Source organism: Ochotona curzoniae, unplaced genomic scaffold (assembly GCF_017591425.1).
Source record: "Ochotona curzoniae isolate NIBS_2020 unplaced genomic scaffold, NIBS_Ocur_1.0 contig_43, whole genome shotgun sequence".
Taxonomy (NCBI): Eukaryota; Metazoa; Chordata; class Mammalia; order Lagomorpha; family Ochotonidae; genus Ochotona; species Ochotona curzoniae.
In genome coordinates, this window is record NW_024466218.1 from 36,719,352 (window position 1) to 36,744,767 (window position 25,416).

General features: G+C 46.0%; 1 long non-coding RNA gene across 1 annotated transcript in view; it reads right to left on the reverse strand.

Annotated features, from left to right (window-relative positions):
• LOC121159592 overlaps window positions 1-16,541 on the reverse strand; it is a 32,747-nt gene extending 16,206 nt beyond the window's left edge. Inside the window, exon 1 of the long non-coding RNA XR_005884395.1 lies at window positions 16,484-16,541. This is a non-coding gene — a long non-coding RNA (uncharacterized LOC121159592). The remainder of the gene's footprint in view (window positions 1-16,483) is intronic.
• Window positions 16,542-25,416: the final 8,875 nt, after the last annotated feature.

A 25,416-nucleotide genomic window follows, 5' to 3' on the forward strand; every position in this document is an offset into this window, starting at 1 on the left:
CACCACGAGTACTGTCATACATGAAATGGTAACAAAAAGTCTTCAAAGTGAGAGAAATACAAATGAGTAAGAAATTACTAGAGAGCAGAAAATTCACTGGGAAGAATAATTATAAAAGCAAATCCAGAATACTGTAATACCATAAAACCATTCCTACCTTTCATATAAAAATTTTTAAACAATAGTTACGTGAACATATTCAAAGATAGCCAATATAGAAAAGTAGAAAATTGGACACCAAAAAAATTAAAATATGGGAAGTGATGGAGTGCAAGCAGGGAGTTCATTGATATTCCCTCTCCCTTTCTTTTTCCTTTTTTAACTGTATAATCAATGTCAAATTAATATCATTTCAAAATAATCATTATAACAAACTTTACCTTATAAAAGGCTTGCATAACCACAAAGCAAATATCTAATAAATTTATTTTTAAAATAGGCAGATAGTCAAACCACACCACTAGAAAAAACAATCTCAAAGATTTTAGGAGAAGGATAGGGGAATTGCAGTAAAGACAGACCGAAAGTGTCAAATAGTAGTAGTAAGACTTAAGCTATCAATAAATAAAATAAATACATTAAATAAAAATAAGAGACATGGAACAAAAATGATAAAAAAAAAATAGGACCAAGCTATGTGCATGTTACAGGAAGCTTTCTTTACCTCCAAGGGCACACACAGAAAGGTAAGAGTGGACTAAGATACCTCATGTAAATGGAGCCCAAAAGAAAGCAAGAGCGGCATATTTAGATAAAATGTGTTGTAAGATCATTATATAATGATAAAGCACTTAAACCGGAGAGAAGTTACACTTGTAAATTTATTTGTAATCAATTTTGGAGCATCCAAACACATAAAACAATAAACCTAAAGAGAAAGAAAGTCTCTTAATACAATCACGGGAGGAGACGGCAATCCTCCGCTTTAAGAAACTAACAGATCATATGGACAGAAAATCAACAAAGAAAAGGAATGCTTTTAGCCTGGGTTGAATAGACCACACACATTTCCAAAACATTGCATCCAACAGCCACAATATACACATTCTTATTAACGGCACACGGAACACTTTCCAGGATACATCACATCATATGGTAGATCACCAAAAAAAAGACTCACTACATTTGCAAAAACTGAAACCATATCATGCAGATTCTTCAACAGCAAATGCTAATAAAATCAGAGAATAGCAAAAAAGACCCTATCATCCACATAGATACATGGAAATCAAACAACTTGTTCCTGAAAAATTAACAAATAAAGTAAAATATTATGAAGCGAATTTTAGAAGCAAGATGGTAGAATAGGGTAAGGGCACATTTACACAGAGAGAACCATTCGCCAGGTGAAGCAAAGAGGATGCGATCCAGGGAAACAGGAGAGGACAGGCTGCCAGCAGGCTGTGCCCTAGTGACCCATGGACAGAGAGGAACTGAGTGACCCCAGCAGCAGTCAGTAATCGGAGCTCCACCAATGGCCAGATGGGAAGGGGACTCACCAGGAGCTCAGCAGATGAACCCAGGCGTAGAACTGCCCAACCTGCACCTCTGCTTGACTCAACCATGAGCAGAAGCAGAGTAGCAGAGCCCAAGCAGGCATGTACAGGAATAGAGTGGATTTCACAACTCAGACCTCTATCAATGCCACATCAGATGCCATTTTGTATAATGAGAAAAAGGCTGTGGGGCTGAAGGAACAGCAGCAAGCGTCACAGGCACTGAGCCCAACACATTGCACGGGTCTCACAGGAAAAACAGTGCCGACTCTGCATACATACAACTTGTTAGCAACAATCAGAAGTTACAGGAGTCTAAGGAATTTAAAAAGTAAAGTTAAACAGGAAACAGCAGCAACAAATCAAATGAAAGGTGATATATTAGAAATTAAGAAGACAATGGAAAAAATTCAAAATTCATTTGAAAGCCTCAATCACAGAATAAAGGAAGTAGAAGAAAGAATCTCAGCATTGGAAGGCATTTGCTTCAACAATGGGAAAACAATCAAAAAGTTGAAAGAGGAACTGAGTCAAGCTAAGAAAAGTGTTCAAGTATTAAGGGTACCATTAAAAGTTCAAATGTAAGAGTAATAGAAATTCCAGAAGTCACAGAAAGAGAAGCTGAACTTAAAAATCTATTCAGTGAAAAAATAAAGGAAAATTTCCCTAGTTTGGAGAAAGAATGGAGAAACAAAATACAGGAAGGGCACAGAAATCCCAATAGGGTTGACCAAAAGTGATCTTCACCACAACACATGATAATCAAGCTCTCTTCAGTTGAACACGGGAAAAGATCCTTAAATACGCACATGAAAAAATCAATTAACATACAGAAAAACATCAGTCAGACTCATTGCTGACCTCTCAGAGAAAACTCCACAGAGCAGAAGGGAATGGAGTGACATATTCCAGATTCTAAAAGAAAGAAAAAATAAAGTCAGGCCAGAATAACTTACCCAGCAAAGCTTTCCTTCATCTTTGAAAATGAAATAAAATTCTTCAACAGCAAAAAAAGAAGCTCAAAGAATTCATCTCTTCCATACCTGCCCTACAAATGATGCTGAAAGATGGTCTATTGACAGAGAAAAGGCAAAAACCAAAGGCAAACATGGAGAACGTTCCAATAAAATAACAGAAGTTTGAAACAAACAAGATACATTTACCAAAACAGTCATGAGGTATTAGAAAATCTAAATACACCTATAACCAGGACAAACTGAATCTGTAATTCAATTCCTCTCAACAAAGAGAAGCCAAAGGCCCAGTGGCTTCATTGCTGCATTGCAAGCATTCCAAGAAGAATTGATCCAATTCTCCACAGTCTATTCAAGACCACAAAAAGCCCAAACTCCTTCTATGAGGCCAACAACACCTTAACACCAAAGCCAGACAAGATATAATAGAAATAGAACTGCAGACTGATATCCCTGAAGAATGTTCAAAAAATACTAGCCAATAGAACCCTATGACACATCACAGACCATTCGCCTGGACCAGGTAGAATTTATCCCAGGTGTCAACAAAATGAAGAATAAAAAACATGATTGTCTCAATAGATACAGAGAAAACATTTGCTTGCTAAAAACTACGAGCAAATGAAAAATGGGTACAGGAAATGAGCCAGCATTTTTCAAAAGAACAAATTCAAATGGATAACAGACATTAAAAAAAAGTGTTCACACTCCCTAGCAGTAAGGGAAATACAGATAAATATAAATAAATAAGCAAAATTGAAGTTTCACTTAACTCCAATGAGAAATCTACAAACAACACCTGCTGGTGAGGATTCAGGGAAAAGGCACCCCACTCCACTGCTGGTGGGATTGCAGACTTGTGCAGCCACTATGTAAGTCTGTATGGAGAGTGCTCAGACAACTGTAAACTGATGCACAGTATGAACCAGATATTCCACACCCAGGAATATAACCAAAGTGAAAGAAAGAGAAATCTGCATCCGTGTGATCACGGCAGCACAATCCATAAAAGCAAAGACACAGAAACAACCTAGATGGCCGTAAAAGGGGAACTCGACTCAGATACAAGCACGAGGGGCAGTGGGTGTAACTTGGAGATATATGTTCTATGGCACAACAGACTGTCATAAAAACTGCCATGTAGCACACATGTCCATAAGGAATAGTCTAATGCTTTCACCATGAAGACAACAGATTGCAATTTTTAGCCTAAGTAGACATTACAGCTCTACTTGTATAGAAATACATCATGACATCCCATAATAATGAAGACGCTTTATGTCTTAGTTAAATTGAAATTTAAAAAAAATTAATTAGGAGTGAGGACAACCAGTAGGAATCTCCAACAAGATAGACTTTCTTAGTCTATAATTCAGAGTGAGCAATGGATATGGGTCTTCATGAGAGAATCCCAGTGGAAGCTATGATAGTCGCTAACAGGGCGCAGGTCAGGCAGGAGACAGACCGGACCCACCACTGCCAAGATGCTCCTTAACGGACTTCCACAGGAAGAGAACATCTGTTCAGAGATTGCCTTCAGAGGCACTGTCAGATAAACATGACTTCAGGGGTCATAGGCATTTGTTGCTTTTCTGAAATTCATTTGCAGCTTGGTATCTTAAATATTTTCTTGCCATAACTGAAAGCCTAGGGTCTCTCTGAGTCCAGCTCAGTGACCACGTTGACTGAAAGTGTCAACACAAAAACCAATGAAGAACTTCAACAAAACTGCCAGCTGCAGTGGGACAACAGCAGAGGGGAGATCACTGCCCCAGGTGAGACAAGGGAGGGACCACTCTAACCACTTGAGGTTTCGCAGTGGAACCATCTACTCACTGGAGGAGTGAGTGACTTCTTTACACAGGGACAGCCAAGGTGTGTTCTCTTGATTTCTACATCTCACACTCTAGCCTCCTTAAAATGCAGTCCTATGGCAAAACATTTGAATTTGCGAATCTCCCCTAGGTCCTCATAGGGACAAGCAGAGAACATAAACAAACCAGAACAGAAGCCCCTCTTCCCTTCCACAGTCCGGGGGGAGCCAGTGCCGCACAGTGTAGACTTGCTCAAAGAGCTGGTCTTAACAGAGTCACAGCAGGGCAGAGGAAAATAAAAGTAAATTATTGAAAGATGCATGGCTTGCCTTCATTTATTTGAAAAAGGAAAAACAAGAAATATGCCTATAAAAGAAAATAAAATGCATGAGCAATCTTTTGAACTTTACCTCGAAAGAATGCAGCCAAGCACACTGCTGAGTTTATTCGCCTTGACTTGCAATCTGCCAACAAAGCGTGGGGTTCTTTGGTTCTGACCACCCCATAAAACGACATTCCTCCAACCCCGGCCATTGTGAACCAATGCATGTTCTCCTTACGCACTGCTCAACGCCTCAAAGGCTTTTTCAACTGCACCACTGGAAGCCGGCCCTCTACAACCTGTACTCATCCATACAGCTTCTTAGGGGCACGCCCACCAGACACCTGCCAGGTGCAGACTGCTCACGAAGCAGATGCCCTTTAGCTCAGAGATACCCCAGTAGGCGCGACCTCTGTACTGAAGAACTGGAGGAGATTGGGACAGATGGAATACCGTCATTGTGGCGGAGTTGGCATGCAGGGGCTGTTAGGAATGCCTCCCTTCTTTGTGAGACCACTTCGTGCTAATGGTCTAATTAGGAGAGCCACATTGGCCCAGAACTGCCCTCCTCATGACCAAGAGTTTTGCATTTCCAAAGCTGTACATTCCCGCACTGTAACTCAGCTTGAAAACAGAGCAGCAGCAGAATGAAGCAGAAGTGGAAAGGCAGAGGGGTAGCTCAGAGCCTCCTGTTGAATGCAATGACAATCTCCATAACCTTGGACAAGTCAACAACTCCCCATGTCCCTCTCACCACATGCAGCAGGGCTGGACTCAGTAAGCAATGAAGTTAGTGATGGTGCCAAGGGGAGGTGGCAGTCAAAGCATCCATCGCGTGCACTCTCAGCCTGTTTCAGCAAGGAGCGTCTGAGAGTGGGGAGGCTGATTCCCTGGCCCATCAGACTCCTGTCCTGCAGAGAGGCAGCAGCTGTCACAGGGCATGGACCAAGGCTCGCCGAGCAGGCAGAAGGAAAGGCGGGGAGTGAGCAAGCTCCTAGCAGAGAGGAAGGTGGGCAACTCCTGGAGCTTGGCAGCCAGAGCGTTCTCTGCTCTTGAGTGCGGAGAAGCTCAGCGTGGCTTCCCAGGGCTCCCGTGCCACGGCACCAGAGAGGAGGCAGTAGTGGCTACAGGCCTGCGAGAGGCCTCACACACCCCATGGGCAGGTAACCCAGCTGAATAACCTTGCCTTATTACAAAATAATGTGTTTTCAGGATTTTAAAAACTGAAATCAAATAATACAGAGGAGTATAAAACAAAGATGAAAGTGGTTCAGCCCTTCTCCCCAGCTGCACCTCTTGAGGATAACAGCGAACACGAATGTTCTTCCAGACTTTTCTGTGCTATCCATCAGAAAGTGTACACACATCTGTGTATCCACCTAATTCCTGGGTTCTTACTGTTCATACCTACCAGTTTTCTGCAGTTTTTTATTTAATATTTCTTGAACATTGCTTGAGATATAGCAATATATATAACAGGCCGGTAAATATAAACAGAAATAAGCAAAATTAATCTAGTTAAGTCACCGCACTGTTTAATTGTGTAGATTGCCAGCCCCTGCGGCGATCCTGGTTCCCAGCATTTTGTTCTTAGAAGCGGTGATGTCACATAAAGAAGACCTTGCACACTTAGCGATGTAAGCGTGTGCACAGGTCAGCTTGCTAGCCTGGGTCAAACGACACACACTTCTGAAACATTGTTCTGCTGGCCAACTCGCTGTCGTCCAATCCCGTCATTCCTTGCGATCATGACGGAGCTCTGCTGCAGCTGAGGGAGAGTCTGCAAACACAGAATAAGAGCAGAGAAAGTTCATGATCTGTGTTAACTCGAGCCACTGGGCTAAGTGCCCGAATCCAAACCTACATCAGTGGAGCTCGCAGCAGAAGCATTTCAAACGCCTGCAGGTAAGGGTGGAGGAAGGTGCAGGAGCCTCGGAGACGCTCTGGAGTAAACTGCAGAGAGCGTCTGTCCCGGGGGGCTGCGCTGGCGAATTTATGCTTGGTCGCCACAGTTGTGCTCCTCCAGCTGGGCCAGCCGGTCATTTTATACCAATAAAGACACCTGTTGAACAAGGAGAGCAAGGCTCTGCATTGGCTAGGAGTGAGCATCCCGGACGTACCCAAGCTGTTCACCGTCTCCACTGCAGGCACATACTACCCACGGGGAAAGGTACAACAGCCTTCACACACCGCCTGGGAAAGCTGGCCTCCGCCATGTGAGTGAAGAAATTGGAGGCTGTCTTCCATTTTTCCCTTTTGCATTGTCTTTCTTAAAAATGTTTGCTTCTGAAAAGGGAAACTTCTCTAAGATATAAAAATAAAGAAATACAAATAAATTCCTGCCTAAATTTGAATAAGGTCTCTCTCCTAAGTGTAATCAATTTTGTGTGCTGTGGAGATAGGAGGTTGTCAAGTTGACATTTCATTCCCAAGATCCCTACCGAAGTTGACAAAAAGGCAAACAGTCATTACTTAATCTACAGACACATCACGAGTCCCATTATTCTCTCCTTGGTAATTTACACAGTGGAATGCAAATGCTTTCTCCCTAGCTCCATCTAGTGGGCCAGGCAAGTAACAGCACTTTGGACCTTCCCTGGAGCCCAAGTCCCAAGAGTGAGAGAAAGCTTTATCAGTGTAATAATTAATGGCACAGCTTATTTGATTTTGATAAATACTTAATAAGAGAATGCGCATACTCAACCCGAAATAGTCTTCACCACAAAGACGCATTTGGACTTCACCCAGACAGAAGTGTGAGAAAAAAACAGCCTTCTGTGCTGTAACCTAAGTACCCAAAAGACTCAATCAAGAATGTCATCAGGAAATCAACAGGAGACGGTTGGCATGGCAACGGGGATATCTGAGCAGCTGATTGTTGTCTGTGTTCACAACCATTTGGAACTCTCGCGCTGTCTCCCTCGCGTGCAGAAGGAGGTCCTCTGAGTACCATGTCTTCTAGAACCACTGTTCCTCCAGCATGCTCTTACAGATAGATGGTGGTCACTGGGTGATGGGCCTGGCTGCTCATGGACTGCCATGGACTCCTCAGGCCGCTGTTGTCCCAGAGCACCACAACACAGGGGACTTTAAGAAACTCAAGCTACACGAGAGAAACAACAGGCACACTCTGCTCAAGCACCCCAGCACAGGCGCTCACAAACGAAGGCAGGCTGTAAGCAGACACGCAGTGAAGCACACAGCACACGCCTAAGGGCCATGGATGGCAGCTCCCCCAGTGTCGAATTCCTGCCTGCAGTCAACTCACCCATGATTCACTCATCAAACTGTACCTGGTAGTGGTCCCACCTGACACCGAGAACAACACGCTCCTGCCATGCCCAGCAGGTGCCCAGCAGGTGCCCAGCAACACACGGCAGTGGCCTGAGGAGCTGTCTTAAGTGAGTGACTGGAGGAGGCCCCAAATCCTTTGACCTAGCAACAAATGGGAAATATCTTCCACGGCTTGGTCCTGTCAAGTGAAACACGGCATCAACAACATATTCGGACAAACTCTGGGTCAGTTGCAATGGGAAATAGTTCTGTAGTTTCAAAAGGGCGTGCACTACAAGCAGCTGATACTGAAAAGCAGCCCTGTCGCACGTGGGTCGTGGGCCTCGCTGCCACAGCAGGGACCTGCAGGTGCAGTTAACAGGACAGAGGGCAGGAGACTTTGTGCATTTGCAGACCTTCCTCTATTCACAGCAGAGGGAAGGAGAGAGAATATCATAGTTCAGGTGTAAGCATGAAGGAAATGACATAGCAGTTCTGAGAGCTCATATGACTGAATACTCTTCCCCAAGCAAACCACAGGATGAGGAGAGAGTGGCACGCAAGGTCCTGAGTCAGCGTGTCCATCAGCTGGGGATGACACAGCCACATGGCGCACGCAGGGAGGCCTACACAGCTGGAAGGGCTATCTCTCCCTGCCCCTGCACATCTCCATCCTAATCTCCACTCCTTACAGGACTCAGGGCACCCTGGGAATCTCCTTTTAATCACTTCTTGGAAAGTCTTCTCTCCCAAGGCAGTCACAGTCCGAGATACTGCGAGGGGGTTAGACTTTGAGGGGCACTGGACCTCTGCGTGTCCTTGGAGCTTGGAAAAGGGGCTACTGAGGAAGAAGCCTTCCTGGAAAATGAGAAATGTAGGTAAGACCATCTTCCCACGCAGGCTCCTGGGGCTGACTGTGCTCTCCCTGTGGCTGAGGAGGACTGAGTGTGGGGTGCTGGCCCCTCGCTATGCACCTGCAGACTCAGGAGGAACAGTGGCAGATCTGTAACCCCACAAAAACAGGCTCTTCCACAGCAAGACTATGCCACCCTCCTTCTCTTGTTGAGAAACTAGAGCTAAAAGCCAGCCTCTTCAGCCTAGCACCGCATCCCCAATGGAACAGACACTTTTAAAATTAAGCATAAAACCAGAAAGTGGTGCACACAACAGGCTACCCACTAAGAGATACAAAGACAGAAATGAATCATGCCTTTTGTCCAGCCAGGCCGACACACCCCATCTCACCCATGTGCTCCAGAAACAAACCACTCCTGGAGTACCTCACCTGGTAGCCATGTTCACCGTTTTATCCAAATGTGAAACAAACTTGCCATGTCTTTATTGCAGGACTTGAGCCACGGAGTCCTGGAGTTGGGCTCCCACTCCCCCCACTCCTCCGCTGCAGCTGGATGACAGTGACAGGCTGGCTCCCTTCTGTTCACATCTCCAAGAGATGGTTCCCAGAGCCATCAGTGGGATTTCCTGGGTCGCCAATATGACAAAAGGCCTACAGTCTTCTAAAAAATTTAGATACATTCAAAGAAGGGAAAACATACTTCCTAGGATACAGGATCCAAGGAAAGGAAGAGAGAGGAAGCTTTTCCTTTATTTTCTACGGCGAGGATTCAGCCCCTTGAGCTTGCCTTCGTCCCTACCGGAGGTGGGAGCAGAGTCCTGAGCCTCAGAAGCTCAGACTGGAGTTAGACCTGCCCTGGTGGAGTGCGGCAGGACCTGCCAGACCCGCAACACCCCAAGAGCCCAGAGTGGGTGTGTGTGTGTTGGCAAGCAGTCACAAGACGGATGTCGGACAGCCCAAGAACCAACCTGCTGAAACCTGCTGAAAGCTACACCCCCCGCTGGCCAGTCTGCGGATGGGGCAGTGTGGCTGTGGATACATTCCAGCCGTGGCCAGACATGGGGGGCAGGCTACTGTGTGCTGTGAGAGCTGCAGAAGGCCCCTCATCCAGCCGAGGAAGTGGCTACCCAGTCCCCCAACAAGGCAGAGAGCAGATGAGTCAGCAGATGACAGGGACGCAGCCACTGCCTGAAGCACACCAGAAATTGAAAAATGGCGTGTATTAAACAAATGGGGCAGAATTACATATTGTTTTGAGATGGAACAGGGAGCTTTTGTGGATAATAAACCCAACTTTCGATATAAGCTTATTATATAAGCTTATTAAACATTGCTGTTTAAACCTATATCTTATTCTGCAAAGTCCATGCCCTAAATGCCTCTTTTCAAATAGTCGTTGCCAAAATCTGAAGATATTTTGAAAAAGCAAACATAGCTTCCAATCTATCCTGTGAAATGAAGGGAGATGTTTGATTAAAGATGAGGCGATGAGCTCCTGAGAAAAAGGCAGAGTGTTTTCTTGCTGTCTCCCCAGCGTGGTTCACAGAGCCCACCTGTGTGTAAGCGCCCCCACCTGCCTCCCACAGTCAGCCCAGAGCCGAGGTCTCACTTCAGCTGTCCAGGCACTCAGAGCCCGGCTCTTCCCTGGGCTGCACCCATGGTTTAACGGTCCTGTCTATAAAACCTCATCTGAGAACCACTGTGACAAGGGAGGAGAATTGCATAAAATATCAGCTTCGCAGGACGCTGGCATAGTTTACTAGAAGAGTATCTGGCAAAGAGTCGGCGTTCGCTCAGAAAACGGTGAGGTGGATTGGAGTAGCAACGTCCCAACTGTGTCCTAAAAACCTACACTTGACCTTAGCCAAAAGGCCAAGAAGTGGTCCTAGAGCCTAACATCACACTGAAGGCAGGTGAATGCATTCAAAGATGTCTTCGCGGAGCCAAACCTCACTGCAGCGCAGTCTACATGGGAGCGAGCTTGACGGCCTACAAATATCACAGGTGCACTGCTTTGGTAAGGCGATCCACTCTCATCCTCTCAGAACACGAGTTTTTCCCCTGGGCCCAATGTTGTGGTGCAGTATGTTAAGCTGCCACCTGAAATGCCAGGATTTCACATTTCAGAGCTGGTTCAAGTCCCTGCTGCCCCACTTCCTACCTGGCTTGCTGGCATCTCCCCCGGGAAATAGCAGAAGACGGCTCAAGTGCTTGGGACCCTGATGCCTCGTGAGAGATCCTAATGCAGTTTCCAGCTCCCGGCTTCAGAGTGGCCCAGCTCCGGCCATTACTAACATCTGGGGAGTGAACAAGGGGATGGGTGAGCTCTCTGTGGTTCTCACTTCCTATATATATGCTCTGACTTTAAGTAAAACATATAAGTCTTTATTTAAAAAAAAGAATCCAGCTCTCAAAATGCCTGGATATTAAACAACTGATTGCCAAGATCTGGTACAAGAAGCTTCCAGCACCCCAAAGAGCATGAGGGGACTGAATATCTAACACAAAGTTCAGTGAATAACCACTGCCTCAGGCTACCCATTCTAGAAACCCCTAGAATTTCCCCAAAAGTCAAAAGCAAAGGGAGTGATTTCTGAGGGAGGAGGTTGAGACACGCCATTACCCTTCTCAACAGCAACATCCATGGCAGGCTCACTCTGAATGCTGGCACTCCTGCCTTACTCAGGTGAAGTACTGTGGAAATCAGCCATCCAAATGCATCCAGAAAGGGCTATATGCTTGTGATAAGAGAAACCAGGAAGAACCACCTGCTGAAAAGCTTCGTATGGTTCTCATCACTCACAGAGCTACCAACCCCCAGGCTCCTCTCAGGAGCATTCTTATTGCTTTTGAAAAAACATTCACTTATTTGTTTTTATTAGCAAGGCATATTTACAGAGAGAAGGTCAGACAGAGAGAAAAATCTTTCATTTGCTGGTTCACACCCCAAGTCACTACAAAAGCCAGAGCTGAACCAATCTGAATCCAGAAGCCAGGAGCATCTTCCAGGTCTCCCACATGGGTGCAGGGTTCCAAGGCACTGAGCCATCCTCCTCTGCTTTCCAGGGACATAAGCAGGGAGCTGGATGCAAAGTGGAGCAGCTGGGACATGAATCCGTGTCCGTATAGGATCCGCGCATTTGAAGGTGGAGGACTAACCAACAGAGCCATCGCACCATGCCCAGGAAACTATTCTTATTGTTCTGAGTTACTGCTCCGAAAAGCCACCAATTGGACAGGGGGCCAGTCACCTTGCTGCTAAGATATGTTCCCAGGAGGCACAAGGGGAAGAAACCGTTTCAGATGATAAACTCAGAACTCAGGGTGACACCTGAGAAAATCCCTGTGGTGATGGCGTCCCCTGAGGGTAGCCTCAGCTCTGGCTGGCCTCCTAGGTCTCTGGCTTCCTGTCCTGTAGCCAAGAACCTAAGAAAATAGAACAAATCAGACCAGAGAACATTTGAAGAATCAGTGACAAAAATAATTAAAGTTCTTGGTAAAGAATTCAGTTATCAAGGGATATGAGTCAGAAGTAAGCAGAAGCCAGAAAGTTTAAAAAAAAAAGTTGCCTTGGGCATTGCTGAAGTATTTGCTTACTTCAGGAAAGTTTTCAAAGAACATCCTGAAGCTGTGAAAATGTGAGCAACAAGGAATGGCAGTAAAGGGATTTTTTCCTTCAGTTCCTCCATTCTTGATAACATCCAGAAGAAAATTCTTCAACACAGCGCAGCTTGTCACTAGCAGAAAGCAGTTTTCAATGTCTTTAGGATCTTTCATTTTGAAAGGAAAGATATTGTAGTGTACCTGAGATAGAATAGGTAAATTAAACAGGGCAGGGGTTATGGCATAAATGTTTAAACCACTGCTTGCTTGAACCAGCATGCCATACCGGAGTGTCAAGCTCAGCCCTACTCACTACATTGCTTCCACGCCAGCTCCTGGCAAATGCGCCAAGGAAGGCAGCACAAAATGGCCCAAGTATTTGGCCCCTACTGCCCAGGTGAGGGACCTGGGTGGAGTTCCAGGATCCCAGCATCAGTCTAAGACCTGCTTATTGTAGCCACTCAGGGAGTATATCAGCAGATGGAAGATTTTTTTTTCTCTCTCTCTCATCCAAACAAATAAATAAATGCTTATAAATAAATAATAGGCCAAATCAAGCGCATGGATGCATTTTTCTCCTAAAAACAAGTTCCAACACACAATGAGTTGTGTGAAATGAAAAGGAGGGAAAGGAGGACAGGAGCCACGGAGCTGCTCAGAGAGCTGGGATTGTGCTTGGAGAGCCTGCAGCAGAGCCCGGCCCCGCTTCCCACAGTCCTTACTGGCTGCAAACTGGTAGATTCACTATAATCAACCATCCGGCCCCTTGGAACACTGTGACTTGGATGTATTTTCTTCATTTTGCAAAGACTGAATATGACATTTGCCCCTCTTTGTTCTGTTACTATTGATCTTACTTAATCTAGCTATTATTTAGTTGCATGAAATCTTCAAATCATAGAATGACAACTGAGCTAAACTTTCTCTTTCATTTAGGGAAAGCTTAATTCCTCTCCCCTCAAAATACACTTTTAAGAAACCCTGAACATAAGATTTATTTACAAACAAGCAAAAAACTGGAATTAGAGGTAGATGTTTGGCCTAGAGGTTAAGATCCTGGTTATGGCGCTTCCACGGCACCTGGGGGAGGTCTCCGCTTGGACCCTGACCCTGCCTTCCTCTCAGCGTGCACCCGAGGAGGAGGGAGACGGCGCACGTGACTGGGTCCTTGCCAGGTGGGAGAGCCCATCACTGCCGACACTGGGGGAGCGAGCCTGAGCACGGGAACTCCTCTCTGCCTAAATAGGAATTAAGTGACAAGAAATGGTCTACATGTTTCAAATTTCCCTCTTCCTCCCTTTCTTGACAGCAAATGCCCACCATGGTATCTTGATTTCATGACTCAAGGTTAAGCAGGGATCCTGGCTGCCTGCAGGATGGTGCCGACAGCCCACACTGCAGTACTCCCAGCTCCAACACGAGGGCTGCTCATAGTTCAGGCTGCCTCAGACCAAGGCCTTCCACCCTGAACAAGCTGCAGGCAAGCAACCTGAATGACCCTTTCCGTGAACACAGTTATTCTTGATACGTGCAAGGAGCCGTGGGGAAATCCGCCTTTGGAGGGGACCCTGAGGCCGGTCAGGGGGGATCCCTGCCTGCAACACCTCTTCAGAAGTGCAGGGGTGTAGGTCAAAGGGAGATGAAATTAGCCCGCACCACTAAAGCCAACTAAATAGAGGTTCAAATGCCAGCCTCATCCTTGAAGCACACGCTTCTGACATTAAACATGTGCTGATAATTTATAGAGTTATTACAGACCAAAAGGCTGTGCAAATAGGGTGTTTTCAAAGGAAATGTTTTTTGAAGTTTGAGTGATTGCAAACTGATTAATATGATGCCTTACACATTTTTCTTGCTGTTCATTCTCCTTAGATGTTCTCCTGAAATGAGATTCTGGAAGGCCGTCGACTATGCCGGATCACAGGCAGCCTCCCCTCTGAGCTGATCCTCAGTCAGAAGCCTCAAGTTGGAAAATATGGAAATTCTCCCTGCACGTTGATCACAGAAGAGACACCTGAACCTCAAAGAGGCTCTAGCCTTCTCCAGGACACCAGCCTCAACGGCCCCACCGCATAAACAGGCACATCTTGAACACCAACTGCAGACTAAGACGTGTGCATCCGAGCAGCCGGCCAAGGCCAGAGGGGAAGCCAGCTCAGTCTCCCTTCAGGAGTGAGCAGGGCTCAGACTGTAAGTTCTCTAGCTTACACACCCAGATCTCTTTTATAAAAAAACAAATACCTGGGCCCGGCATGGTGGAGCAGTGGTTAAGGTCCTCGCCTTGCACACCCGGGATCCCATATGGGTGCCAGTTCTAATCCCGGCAGCCCCACTTCCCATCCAGCTCTCTGCCTGTGGCCTGGGAAAGCAGTCGAGGACAGCCCAAAGCTTTGGGACCCTGCAGCTGCACAGGAGACCTGGAAGAGGCTCCTGGCTTTGGATCGGCATAGCATCAGCCATTGCGCTCACTTGGGGAGTAATGCATTGGACGGATTCTTCCTCTCTGTCTCTCATCTCTGTATGTCCGTCTTTCCAACAAAAATAAAAAACAAATCTTAAAAAAAAATACCTGGGCCCGGTGCGATAGCCTAGTGGCTAAAGTGTTTGCCTTGACTGTGCCAGGATCTCATGTGGGCGCCAGTTCTAATCTCAGCAGCCCCACTTCCCATCCAGCTCCCTGCCTGTGGCCTGGGAAAGCAGTCAAGAACGGCCCAAAACCTTGGGACCCTGCACCTGCGTGGGAGATCCAGAAGAGGCTCCTGGCTCCTGGCTTCAGATTGGTTCAGCTCCAGCCATTGCAGCTGCTTGGGAAGTGAACCATTGGATGGAAGATCTTCCTCCTTGTCTCTCCTCCTCTCTATAAATCTGCCTTTCCAATAAAAATAAATAAATCTTTTTAAAAAAAATACATAAAAGGAGTTCTTAACAAAAGTATACTGGGCTTCAGAAATTTTAAAATACTATTAATCAGGAACTAAATGCAGACCTAGGCCCACGGGGAAATTTGGAGGTGGGTCAAGTTGACTGACATTTAATTGCATATACAACGGCCTTATTCCAAATGGCTTAAGCTCAGCACAGCAGCCTGTATAGTGGGAGCAGAGAAGAAGCTAGATGATGCTGAAGATGACGGCAGACCTCCTGCTCAGGGCAGATGCCAGCAGCTCCCGGGCCCCGAGATGCCGTGGATCCTGTGAATTGCTACGCAAATGTACCTGAGCCTGGCCAATGTATTTCTCTCCATCCTGACTGAAGGCATGTGTCAGACAGGCTGCCCCAGGAGAAGGTCTTCTGGCTGCTGGGATGTGGCAGCAGACACAACCCAGCAGGAACACAGGAATGGAGAGCCTGGGCCCTGCTGCCTCTTATGAAATCACCGTGCCATGACTGCTCTTTCTAGAATGTGTGGGTAAACTTAACCAAACCGGGGGCTTATGTGGAGGGACGGAAGTTTTGACCGGGAGTAAATGGATCTTTGCCTAATTAGATATCCCAAGAACATTTGTTCACAGGGCCTGGCAGCTTCAGGGCATCCAGTGACATCTTTTGCCGTGAAACGCTAGGGTCGGGTGGGCAGCCACGGTGGACACTCGAGGTCCCATTCTCTCTAGCTCTCTCCTCACCTGGTGTCATCATGAGCCTTACCAGTTGAACAGGCCACAGCATGTGGAACTACAAATAACCAATTGTTTTGTCGTGAGATGCCACCTGACTGAGGCTCTTGTGGAAGCCGAACTCTATCTGGTAGAGCAGGCGTTTCCGCCCGAAAGCTGAGCTCCAGGGTCCAAGGTCTGCACTACAGGGAGGATCTGATTAACACCCAAGGCTCACCCAGTGCCTGCCACATCCCATCCCATCCCTGGCCACCTCCCTTGGAACTGCCCACTCACAGCCTGGAGCCAATTGCCAGCACCAAAGCAATGTTCCGTCCTAATGCTTAGAAAGCAAACCAATCCAATTGCTTTTTGGTGTAGTTCTCTCAAAGACCTGTCTGTGAAGGCAGAATGTGGAAGTGTGAATTGGCAAAAAGTTTTTGCCTAACTGCAATAGGTTCCACTTCTCCCCAGTCCCAAGCTCTTCTGGGCTGTGTGCAAGCCCCTCCCTCAGGGCAGTCTGCACCAAGCAGGGTAAGCACATACACTTACTTAGTGAGGTGATTGGCTGCCTCTGGCTCTGCCTGTGCTGGTGGAAATCTATAGCTAATGAAAACCTGTGAAGAAAGAATTGCTTTTAGTGGGCACAGCCTTAGTATTTTTCTCTCGTTGACAGAGACATTAGTTCAGTGTCATAAACATGCTGGTTAGAGAAGCCTTTGGCGCTCCGGCATCCCCCATGGGACATACACAAGCAATTCTAACAGCAGACACAATGGCCTGCCAGGTGCTGGCCTGCTGCAAATAATTCTTGATCCTAAATGTGAAGCAAGTATTGATCTAATACCATTGAACCTATGCCTGCCATTTGCAAAGCGGTTCCTACCTGCTCCATGAAGCAGATTGTGATCTAGTCTGCTGTAAAAAGAGTATGCAATACAGTGAAAACAGGGATTTTACTCTCCATTCTCAGTATAAAAATAAAACAAGGGTTTGCTGTTCCTTCCAGAGCTGTCTCTTCCAGACGAAAAGGAAAGATGCAACTTGCAGGTTTGTCTATTGGTGACTGCATGGGGTGTAGCTCAGGAGATGGCTTGGATGGGGGCCAGCAGGATGGATGGGAGCCCAAGGCACCAGCTGCATTGGGAGGAAGTGGCCACACACTACAGTATAGCCCACACTCTCGTTCCCTTTTGGGGTCTGCTTTCTTTGTCCTGTGAGCAGAGATGCAAGCAGAGTCACTGATCTCTTTTGAGGACTCCCAGAGAAACTGTTAGACCTTGACAAGATGAAACGAGACTTTCTACCATTGCCCTGACCTACAATGCCATGATGCACTTAAACAGCAGAATGTTGGACTTGTGGCTGATGCTAAAGGACTATACTGTTGTAACAATATTGGAGAAACTAGTCGGGGGAGGGGGTTGGGAGGGAGCAAGGCGAGGTAGGGGAGAGAATCCCTATACCTACAAAACCATTACATGGAAAAGAATACTAGTACTAAAAGAATGAGTTTCACTTGGTTCTGATTGCAGTTCCCCCTGTAGAAGTGTCTACTCTGCTGAGCCAACACCAGAGAAGCAGGGCCTGTGAGGGCACAGATCTGGGCTTCCGCGGCGTGCCACCGCAGGCATGTGGGCCTACAGGGGTACGTGTCGGAGTCTTCCTAGGAATCAATGAAAATGGAGTGGTTGGGCGGATAGCCTTCTTCCTTCAAAGTGATTTTTCTACAAGACTCTTCATTGCTGGGAATGTCTTACATTCTCGTCTGATTCATAATGTTCTCCCAAAATTCATACTCTGGGACCTCGGAATGTGACCCTATTTGTAAAGAGTTACCTTGCAGATAGACGGAGTTACATGAAACCACGCTGGATGAGAGTGGGAGCCAAGGCTGATGACTGTCTTTCTTACAGGGACAGACATGCAGGGCAGAAGGCAACCACACACCAGCGGATGCTGGGACTGCCCAGGCCACCTGCAGAAATCATTCTTTGGAAATTTAGGGAAGTGTAGCTTTTTCCCTACCTTGAAACCAGACTTCTAGCCTCTTGAACTGTTGAGGGAAATGACTGCTCCCTGGGGTCAGTGTGATGCCAGCACCCATGTTAGAGCATGAATCTGCGTCCAGGCTGCTCTGCTTCCAGTCCAGCTCCCTGTGAATGCACCTAGGAAGCCGGCAGGTTGCAGCCCAAGGGCTTAGAACCCTCCTGTCCAATGACAGTCCTGGATGGAGTGCCAGGCTCCTGGATTCAGTGTGTCCCAGGCTTCATTTAAAAGTCATCTTTTCCTGATGAATTTTTAAAGTTGTCATCTGCATTCCATTATGTATCCAGTGCTGACTTCTCTGCCTCCTCAAGTGTGTGGTCATGGTCAAGTGGTGAGGATGCTGTTACCACGAAGCCACATCCCACTTCAAGCCTAAACAGTCTGATGTAAAATACTTCTCCCACTAGTGCTTCCCATGAAGAGCTGCCTTCAAAACCCACAACTCATCCTAGGAAACGTGGAGCTCATGAAGTGTGGGGCCAGACCCTCTATGTCATCTGGAAAATGCAAAAGCAGAGATGGTTATTTCAGGACGTACAATGCGATTTTGCTCTGAGATATGTGCCAGTCACTCTACAGCCCTGTAATTTCAAGCAATCCAAAGTTGTCATTACATGTCTGCACTTCCAGTTCTTCCCAGAAGAAGTACACAGCTCTGGCTCTGGCAGTGGAAGCCAGGGAAATGAACTTCCAGCTTGCAGGAAGACAATGCCTGATGCGGCCGCAAAAGCCTGGTGTTGATACTGCAGGGAAGGCAGACACCCACAACCTCCTGGTCATGGACAGGCAGTTCTCCTGTTACAGACCCAGTTTCCTTGGATGTAGAGGAGGATTCTTTTGAGTCCCACATGATAAGGAGCACAGGTGAATGTTTTTCATAAAAATGTAAACTTCATTTTTACTCAGAAAATCAGATTATGAAGCATATGGAGGGACAACACCACCTCCAGTCTTCTCGGTAGCGACATGCGGGTAGCTCCACTCTTGCTCAGATTGCATCACTTGCTTGGAGTCAAGCAGACAGCAAATGGCAGATAAGTCTCAAATCTGAGGGCTCTGAGTTCATATTCAAAGTTTTCTAATCTCATCTTTGCTTTTCATCTTCTTAGTAATCCAGCAGGGCAAGGGTTCACCTTCTTCCCTTCCTGATGTCTCCCTCAAGACACAAGGTCTGAATTACTGGGATGCAAGAAGGCTGGTGGAGTGCTGAAAACTTGGCAAGCTGACAAGCAACACTGTGTAATGAGCACTCATCTTGGGAGCACGAGGTGGGGACCCTGCCTCGGAGGTCGCAGTCGCCTCAGAGGTCAGAGGAGGTGCACATCCTTTAGACCAGCCAAGTGTGAACACTCAGGCTGCAGGGCTGCACAACCCCCAGATCTCTCAGCTCCTTTGGTCTAGCTTCCTGCTCGCACTCCTCAGCTCTGCAGTTTGGTCTGTTGAGTGAATTCTGGAAGGTGCCCTGTAAATACCTATTCATGTAACCCCCAGCTGATACCTTCAGCACGTCCCTTCCACTCTCTGGGGTGCAGTGCGCTCATGGGGCTTTCAAAGCTGCTGTGACAGAGTCCTTCCAGCTCTCAGCCCTTGACATTGATTGGTATTGTGGACACACAATCACCTTCACTCAGCTCTTACAGACGTACCACACGGTCTTCACCTCCAGGTCCTGGAGCACACTCATCCCTCTGCCAGCAATTCCTTCCCCACTCACCTTTCTCCCCACAGCTGGAATTCATCTCATTTCTCCTAAATCTTCTCTGAATGTTTACTCCCAGCTATGGTGGACGCCAGCGCAGACTCCTGCGGTGCCCTGACTCAGCTGTCCATCACTCACCACTCTGCTCATTTGTCCCTTTCCCACCAGCATGCAGAATGTCAGAGCTTCTCAGCATCAAGATCTTAATTTATCACCTGCCATCGACCATACGTTATCCCATGACGCACAGACACTCCACAAGCTCTTGATAATGAGTCAAAGTTAAGTATGAGATATATTTTAATATAATGGAGAAAGTATATGTGTATTTATATATTTTTAAGATTATATTTTATGTCATTATTTAACGGCACCGGCTGAAACACTGCACCTAGGTTATGACTAAGTGTCCCATGATAGGCACCTGATATTCATATCACAAGAAGGGGAACCAAACCTTCTCTGAGCATCTCAAATTCCAGAAACCACTGGTTAAGAGGCATGAGGTTAAGGTATCCAAACAGGCACACGCTCAGCTGTCTATCAGGAAGGCACGTGTCGAGAAATTGTTAAAGACATAACTGTCCATGACAGTTTGTCCATGCTGTGCTATCACCAAAATACAAAACTTCGAGGCAAGTGGATGCATGGACCCATGAGAAACATGAGTGAATTCATGGAGGTTTATCAAAGTATCAAAAATTAAGTCCACTGCAAATTATTTCTAGCACATTTCTTATTTTGAAGACTTCCCTTCCAATAAAGGCTAATCGGATATCGAATATTTTTTAAAAAATCTCTTACTGGAACATTCTGTGCCTAAAGTTATTCTTTGAGGCCGGGACAGTATAATTATTGATGTAAACAACAGACCTACAAAATTACTCACCCCCAAAAGTGCCAATGCCGCTCAGAGCATCATCTCAAGGACATGTGTGGGCATTCCAGATGGTGCTGCAGAACCCATAAAAAACAAGCGGTCACTAAAACAACTGGCCAAATTCAAGTTAGGACACAGCTTGCTGCTGCTCAAACAGAAGCTTTCCGGGGTGGATGTGAGACAAAGACAATGGCGGTGGCAAAAAGACACAGAGATAAACGGGAGGCATCCGTGAGGATGATACCAAGTTACCATCTCTGCCTCAAGGACACTTCCATTCTCTTTGCTATTTCCTGACGACAAATCCCAGCTCCTCGATTTTTCTAATCATAAACCTGTGGTCGGCCTTGACCGCCCTCAGATCTCCTTTGCACTCCCATTTCCAATTCCCAAATCACCCTTCTATACAGCACTCCTGGTGGCCCACCTGAAGTCTGATTACCACACCTCAGCCTTACAGCTCATTCTTGTTCTCCCTGTGACTACTGCTCATCACCCCTGACATTGAGTCCAGGGCCTGTGGCTCACAAGCTGAGGCTCGTTGTCCTCTCTGCTCAGCCCAGATCCTGTCTCCCCGAGAGCCCTGGTTGGCTCCCTCTCTTCGCCCATCTTCCACACTCTTCCAACAAGGCCCCTGCCTCTCCTCAGCCAGGCCCCAGCACAACCATCACCCGAGACTCACTTCTCCTTGAAGATGAATGTCCTCCACTCGGTGACTTTAGGAACCTGGAGCCCAGTTTACTTTCACAGATTTTAAATTGAACTCTAGGGTTTTTTTTTCCCTAGTTACCACCAAATTTGCCTGTGGAAACCAGACTCTCTAAAAACTGCTTTGAATTCAGAGTTTTCTCCAGGTCGTTGTTTATTGCCTCAAATCATGTTTCAGCAAAAGCATTTTTCTTACATAAATAAAAATCTCAAACACTTTAATGGCCACATTAAATTTGGCTCGTCTTGGTTCTCACAAGCGACGCAGCTCTTTTGTCGACAGTCCTGGCATGAACGCAACAATTCGCTGACCTTTTCGCATCTTGCTTATAGAAATTGGGGCAATAAAAGGATTTCTGCCACCAGCCCCCCATCATGCAACTGAGAATGATTTATATCGAATGTTTGTGATTCAACCAGAAAGAATATGAAATTCTGAATTGCTTCAAAGTTCGCTTTCTGCTGCCCATGTTACCTTCATGGTTGTGGGGGGAGGGGAAGCTTGTTAAAATGCTGAGATTGTACATTCTTTCATTCCTTTTGATTATGCTTGTAGAAAGTGGGGTTTATACTCATTTTCTTATGTAGTAAGTAGCTTGTTGCTTTTCCTTTATGAATTTACACTATCACCATTAAAATCACCTAATTCCCTAGTACTAGAAATAGTAGCTCCAATTCAAGATTAAGGAGTATTCACACTCCTGGGAGGCAGTAAAGTCTCCTGGGTTTTTCCTGAGAACAAGAATAATCCGAGGGTTTCCTAAGATAATGTTATGGAAGAAAGTGGTTGTGCTTATGTCTCAGCAGGGGGAGATAAGCAGGAGACTTGCCATGGCCCGGAGGTCACCTTGCTTAGCACCGAGGTCCTCCATGGTCCAGATGAACAAGGATGCTGCACCTGTGTCTTTTCCAGAAAAGGGGACCATGGCCAAAGAGGCCACAGACCCACCAGTGTTGAGACAAAGTGTGCCACACACCCTTCACTCCAAGTCACAGAAGACGATCATGGGCTCAAGGCCCACTGAGAAAACACAAGACAAAAGTCAGCACAGGACTTCCAGCTTTCACCTCAGCTCCTTCAGAACTTCCATTTCCATTCCACTCACTCCCCCTCTCAGGCCACATTGGCCCCATCTTGCATCTGTTCAATTTCCACTTCCTCTCCCTGAAGCTCTGCCTGCACTTCCTCTAGAGTGAAATCCGATGGGGAAATGGCCCCTTGGGCAGTCACCAACAATATCTCCAGTGTAGAAATACTTCAGGAATGTGTCCCCTGAGACCTGCAGCTCCAGAACAGCAGTCCCCGCAGGACGCAGAGGTTCCCGTGGGTAGATCTAACACTGTTCACCAAAAAGAACTAGTCATGGAACTGCCATGACAACATGGACTTGGGCTGCTGCTTTCTTCATAAACGATGTAAAAATAGCAGGTCCTCGCTTTTCTGCACCATTGCCTTTAGAGAAGCAAAGGCAGGGAACACATTTTGTTCTCTTCTCCTCTCTTCTCCAGCTCCACATGACAGTTGAAGTAAACCTGCCCACTAAATCTTGACGTGAGGTAAGAATAAATGTGCGTGACTTTTACGGCTGTCAAAACTGACACGGTTTGGAAAATGCAGTCTGAGTTTTCAGGTGTAGTGGCGACTACAGACAGCCTTCAGATTGGTCCTCCCACTTCCTTTTGCAATTGCTGCCTTACCTTAGAGTCAGCAATGAGACTGCACACAAGTAAATAACTTCCATGGTGTCCCATCAGACAGGAATATAGAGGTGCCACCTACTCCAATGTGAAAATTATGTGATCCCCAACTGGAAGACAACATATTAAAAATAAATCAGAAGGCGTAGCATGGCCATACTGCTGGGCAGTAAATGGCAGACATGCATGTTAAGAGATTCTTGGCCACTCACCAGCTGCTTAGAGAAAGAAGCAAGAGGATTACGTCATCAACAGATTCAAACAGCTTTCGAAATAAGGAGTATTATCTACATCAGATAAGTCAGGACCATCATTATAGGTGACAGATTTTGGTAGAGACAGTTTAATTGATTCTTCGTATGCAACTATCATCCTTGGCAGTTTTCAGAGAACTGCTCTTGGTATTTACTGTGAGATGGCAGAGGTTCCCAGGAAAAGCCAACTCAATTGTCAGGAGGGAACGTCAGTATTGATGCTTTTTGATGTTAAAATCATTTTCTGGATATGAGTTCCACTTTTTCCCAGGGAAGGATGGCACATATTCTTCACCCTAGGATAGCTTCTTCTGCCCCTCCAAGCACTCCCCTGCATAGAGGATGTGCCTCTATCTGCCAGGAGTCCTTGGCAAATGCCATGAACTCACGGACTGCCAGATGGGAGCAGCCAGAGATGAACAAACTAGAGTTGAGGATAAAGACTGCAGTGTGGGCAAGGGGAACAGACAGGAGTTCTCAGAGTCTCAGGGTCCTCATTCCCTGACTTGAAGTAATTATTATTTTATTGATCACAACACCACTTGCAATTCTCTGACATCTCCTGATTGGTTAATTGTGTAACTTCACTCTGAGACATACTTGTGTGAGGTATCTAGTGTCTAACATTAAATTTGGAATGTATATCTTTGATTTTCAATTCACAGAGTGCAACAACAAGTCACTTGTGTTAGATAACCTTACAGGTGCAGCCAGGTAATATGAATTTTAGTCCTACTTGCCCTCTTAGAAGCTGTGTGACCTTGAACAAATCGTTAGTTCCCTCAATATCCATTTCTTCTATATAAATGAATCAGATCCTAATTATCCCAGATTACACCAAAAGATTATCATGAGAGCTACCGTATGCCATTTTAAATTTGGACGCTGCAGACCACAGAGTGCTGTGAAGTATGCAAGCTGTGTGAATGCTTACACCATGCATACACACAAGCACACAGTCTGCGTGGTAATAGATGTGAGTTCACTGAGTGCCTGGGGCACACAGGGACCATCAACTGTAGCTGAGAGGCAGGCAGGAAGTCCCTGGTACAGAGGGACCAAGCAAGGCATGTGAGAAATGGGGTTAGCCACCATAGAGTGTGTAAGAGCATCACAGATTCAACAATAAACAGGTGAAGCTACAGCCACGAAGGGGAAGGGACAAGCATTAAAAGTTTTTTTTGCACTTCCAAAATAGAGGCTAGGAGAATGAAGAAGCAGGTGGATGGGGGGGTGACAACAACTGTGACATGAATGATGATAATAGTATCATCCAGGGCAGGCACAGAAGCAGGTAGGAAGGACAGAAGGAAGAAAAAAAGGGAGACCTAGAGGAAGAAGAGAGAAGAATGAAGAATTTTGGGGATAGAGAAATCTATCAACATGGTCTCAAGACTTGAGTACTGGAGAGAGATTAAGAACAGTAAGTAACAACCTCTTTTAAACATGCTGCAAAGGTGCAGAATATAGAAAGAACAACAAATGCAAGCAAACACCCTTGAGTTTTCACCGCTTTGCATAGATTTCAACCTGGTATACAATCAGTCATGGATAGGGCAGGCGTCATCACATCATTATACTGATTCTACATGACTGGAAGCCATGGAGACTGAGTGACTTGCACAAGGTCACATGTCTAGTCCATGACAGACCTGCAGCACCCCAGCAATTCCTGAGGTCCACTGTACAACATACTGCCTGGTTGGGGTTGGGAACAAAGCAATCAGGAGATAACATGTCTTTTCCTTTATTCTGCCCTATTCCCAAACACACTTAACTAAAACTCCTAACCACTGTAGAAAAAACATAGATTATTTCTATCACTGAATAGAATTGATGCAATAAAACAAAACAAATACCAAAGGAAAGGGTAAGAAAAAGTCTTTAGAAGTATTTTTGTGCCCGTGTTTATATAGTTATTTTGTAGTGATAAATGGTGTTGCTGTTAGTAAAGCACATTAAATATGCTAAAGACTTGCATAAGCATGATAGTTCCAAGTGATCTGCCAGGCCTCAGATGAGATGTTGAGTAATGATGGAGCATCATGCCATGGACTGTCGCTGAAAATACATCACCATGAACCATCTTAATCAAAGGAACGTCATACAAGGTTTGAATAAAACACTGCTAACTCTCATCATTCGGCCACCATAGATAAACTTGTAAAAGCACATCAAAGGTAAGTGTGCATCAACT